The following is a 4738-nucleotide window of genomic DNA, read 5'->3' on the forward strand; positions in this document are numbered from 1 at the left end:
TGCTGGGCCGCGCGGGCCTGGCGGCGGAGGAGGCCGGCGATGGCACATGGCAGGCGCGGAGTGGACGGCGGCGATGTCCGGCGCGCGGACGGACGTGTCCGGCGCGCAGATGAGGAGCGAAGCTAGGGTTAGGGTGGTTTGGATCCAGAATTTCGGGGAGGGGATATAAATAGGCATAGAGGGAGCTAGGAGAGTCCAAATGAGGTGCGGTTTTCGGCCACGCGATCGTGATCGAACGCTCTAGATGATGGAGCAGGTTTTGGTGGGTTTTGGGCCAAATTGGAAGGGTGTTGGGTTGCAACACACACGAGGCCTTTTCTGTCCCTCGGTTAATCATTGGAGTATCAAACGAAGTCCAAATGATACGAAACTTGACAGGCGGTCTACCGGTAGTAAACCAAGGCCGCTTGGCAAGTATTGGTCCAATCCGGAAATGTTTAATCCCCACACACGAAAGAAAGGTAGAAATGACCACCGGAGGAGAACGGAGCGCCGGAATGCAAAACGGACAACGGGGAAAAAGCTCGGATGCATCAGATGAACACGTATGCAAATGCAATGCACATGATGACATGATATGAGATGCATGACAACGACAGCAACACACGGAGACAAAGACCTGAACCCGAGAAAATAAAATAACTTAACGCCGGAAATGGCAAGAGTTGGAGTACATATTGGGTAAGTCATATCCGGGGTGTTACAACACTCCTTCACTACGAAAGGATCTCGTCTCGAGATCTAGGACTGAAAGAACGCCGGGTACTCAGAACGGAGGTGATCCTCGCGTTCCCAGGTAGCTTCACGGTCGGAATGGTGTGACCACTTGACTTTGAGAAATTTGATTGACTTGGTGCGAGTCTTGCGTTCAGTCTCTTCAAGAATAGCAACTGGGTGCTCACGATAAGAGAGATCTTCTTGGAGCTCAATGTCCTTGAAGTTGATGGTGCGGTCAGGAGTCTTGACGCACTTTCGGAGCTGAGAGACATGGAACACATCATGAACACATTCGCAGCCCCCAAAGGAGGTAGCAAAGTTCTATCCCCTCTATGTTCAGATGGTTGCATTCCACGATTTAATCCTTGCTTTCCTACTTCCATAGGGCTGGCTCAAGAAGGCCAAGAAGATTGACAGCCCGACCCGCTGCCCGAAGACGTGCGGTCGGCTCTCCTGGCGGAGATGCTGACCGTGACGCCGTATAAGGCGCTAGAGAAGAAGGAGAAGAAGAAGAAAGAGGCGTAGGAAGCCAGGGAAGGCCTCCGCTCAAGCGGGCATCCGGACATCAAATCCAGAGACACCCAGGCTCCCTCTGCTCAAGAGGGGGAGCAGGAAGAGGGCGAGGAGGAGAGTGACTCCTCCTAGTAAGAAGAGGAGGGCGGCAGTGGACGACGCTCAGGAGGAGCAGCCCCTTCATGCCCCAAAGAGGCAGTCCAGGCCCAAGTTGATCCTGCCTGATGACAGCTTGGATTTCGATGAGGAGTCTATGGCGTCCGAAGAGGTTTCGGAGAGGAACCCCAGGGCCAAGCCCCCTGCCAAAAGGTATCAATCCAGATATTCTCTAGGTGTTTATTTTGTTATTCTATTGTTGATAGCACAGGTTCCTTTCATGTTACAACGCACCCGCGCGCCCACCCCGCCGACCAAACCTCATAGGGGACTTCTCCGCTTGCCGAACTAGCGGAGAGTGGGTCTGCTTCGCATTCTAAACCTTCCCCGGTCATCATTGGGACCGGGGAGGCGCTATCCCGAAGGACCCCTCCTGACCTGGACATGGGAGGTGGTGCTGACGGGATCATGGCTGAGGCTAACACGTTGGTCACTAAAGACCCGGAGGGGGTCCCTCCTGGTGAACAAGGAGGGGGAGCTCGGTCAATCCGAGCCCTCCTGAGAGATGGATTCGGACCCCCTAAGGTCCCGGACATGTCAATTCCTACCTCCATCGAAGGGGGGCCAGGGCCCCACTACCAATGCCGAATACCGGCGATCGAGTTGCGCCTGGGTGGCCGGATGTGATGGAGGAGGCCTTGAACAACTCATCCATCGTTGCGGAGCACCACACCCTTATGGGCGTGGTGTTGCAAAGTATTCAGTCAGTTAAGAGCGGACCGAAAGAAGCCTTCAGTGGCCTCTTGACGGGCTTCGAGGTAAGCCATGTAATGTTCTTTGCATAAAGCTGATTTTTTGAGCAAAGTTGTACACTCCTTGTATACAGCAGCCCCCAAGACACCGTCGGGATTGAAAAACCTGGCAGAGGATCAAAAATCATTGACTCAGGAGTCTGAACTATGTGATTTTTTTGTTATTGCAAGCCTCGTCTCTGGCGGCAGCCGCTAATGCCGTGGTGCTGGATGAGATGAATCAAAAGATCAAAAGCTCCGATGAGGAGCTCGACATTGTCAACAAGCGGTTTGACAAAGCGCAAGGTTAGCCTGGTTGCTACATTACATTTCTCTTGTCGATCAAAGTGTTCGGTATTATTCCTAAGAAAGAGGTGCTTAATTATGTTTGAAGTTGTCTCCACGGAGGCCAAACTGAATAAGGCTAAGGAGGAGGCGGATGAACTGAAAGGCGACGGCTGAGCGAGCGGCCTCCGAACTCAAGACGGTGAAAACCGTGAGTGGGAAGCACAAGCTAGAGTGGCCAAAGTGAAGCAAGAGCTGAAGGATGCCGTCACTAAATGTGAGAACCTTGAGCACAAGAATAAACATCAGGCCTCCGTGCTGTCCAAGGTGAAGCAGGAGGTCCAGGAGGCGAGGACAGAGATGCGGGGCGCCCAAGAAGAGCTCTATCAAGTGAAGAAAATTGTTGATGGTAAGTCGTACTTACTGCAGAGTGTGTTTGGCAGCCACAGGTTCGCATTGCTCACACGAGTTTGATGTTCCTTAGGCGCGTTTGCGGAGCTCCTGAGGAGTGCGACATATGCAGTGAGGCACTATGCAGCTCAGGAGGGTGATACCGAACACATCAAGTTCCGGGCACAGTTCCAGGCGCCCGGACACCCTCCCCTCCTGAGCAACCAGATGAAGCAGCTGATGGAGCTGCATCAGATGGTTGAGCTAGCAATGAAGGACCTCTGTGTCCGGCTGTGGCCCGCAGAGCCTATACCGCGCACTTACTTCGGCCTGGTGTTGAAGCTGCGCGACGCATCCTCCGGGGTTGATGCTGTGAAATGCTCCGTGTGCATCGAAGGAGCCCAAATGGCTTTCGCGAAGACCATGGTGCACTGGCCTAAAATCAAGCCAGTTGAGATGGCCACCGGTCCCCCGCCTGTTGGAAAGGAGCATCGTCGTCCCGAGCAGTATTTCACAATTATTATGGATGGTGCTTGGGCGATAGAGGACCATTGCCCCAAATATGTAATCTTGGAGTGAAATATCATGTATTGAATGACAATTAGACCTTTTGCTTTATAATGCGGCCCTTTGTATGGTTTATCATACTTGAATCCGTTTTGATTTTATTTTGACTCGTGTGTGGCCATTTTGAATCTGAAAGTTTCTAGTCCTCGCCTTCAGCCCCCATGTAGATACTATGAGGGGTGTTTCGTCCTCTACACTATGGCCCTTAGTCGACGTCTCGGTGCTCGGAGGCGGTAGTGTGTGAGGGGAACAAGGCAATCAGACTATGAGGCTTTATTACCTTCACTTAGCCATAGGAGCTTGACTATAGGGGCTAGTGACTAGCCCTAGTTTTTTGTGATGTTTGGTAGAGTCGAGGCATATGCATTTATCATGTGGTTTGTGTAAAGACAAACCCTTGATATAACACAGGGTAATCACCATCGATTTTTAGTTTAACACTTGTCATCGGACCGCCGACCAGTTCTTGCTTATTATGACGGTCAGTTTTTGACTTTCTCCACTGAGGTACTTAACTAGGCTAGCCAGAAGTACAATCGCAGTGGTTCTCCCTTTACCTTCTTAGCCGAACGTGCAGAACGTAAGAAGGTAAGCACATGAGCCGGGAAACCCAACTATGACCCAAGACATAATTCGGAACTGATGCATATAATGCAATATCTGAGACGTCAAATACATAGAGAAAATATAGTGCCAGACTTGATGCATACGACGAGTATTATGGTCGAGCCCCGGTCTATTAGCCGATTGCATCTTTTAAGGAAAAATTGTGCCAAAATAGTTTATAGCAGCGTTGAAGAGCGGAAAAAATGGGTGCAATGTAAATGATTCCAAGATGACCGCAAAAAGTGGTCTTTATATCCAAAAGGCTCATGACGTTTATCCGTACAATTCGAACTGCCAAAGTATCTGTTATAGGCACTTAATAAAAAAGGCAAAAAAGTTTACAGATAAAAGGTTTACACAGGGCCTTGAAACATGGGTTAATATCCCTACTATGCCCTATTGCATGTCTGCGCCTTTGCTTCTATTGGGGAGAAGGACTCCGTGGAGGGGGTGATAATCTGCTGATGGGCCCTTGACAAGGAGCCTTGAGAGGCCGTCATGCTGTTCAAGCTTAATGTTGGATATGTCCTTAGTGGTACCCGTTTGATGTCCAAAGACGTATATGACCATAGTTCGGTTAAGACGAATACTTGGTGTTTAGTTTAATTAGGCCCCACGGCTGCCCGTGGTATCTTGAGTGCGAAGTTGTGCTAACGAGGCATGTAGTGTGTGAGCGGGGTAGGCATGCTGTGGGGGGTGTATCCCTATTTATGTTGAGCATAGGGAGGCTCCTCAAACAGAGATAGAGCTCGGGCCCGTTTCCTTGCTTACCG

This window comes from Triticum aestivum, chromosome 5A (genome assembly GCF_018294505.1).
Source record: "Triticum aestivum cultivar Chinese Spring chromosome 5A, IWGSC CS RefSeq v2.1, whole genome shotgun sequence".
Lineage (NCBI taxonomy): Eukaryota > Viridiplantae > Streptophyta > Magnoliopsida > Poales > Poaceae > Triticum > Triticum aestivum.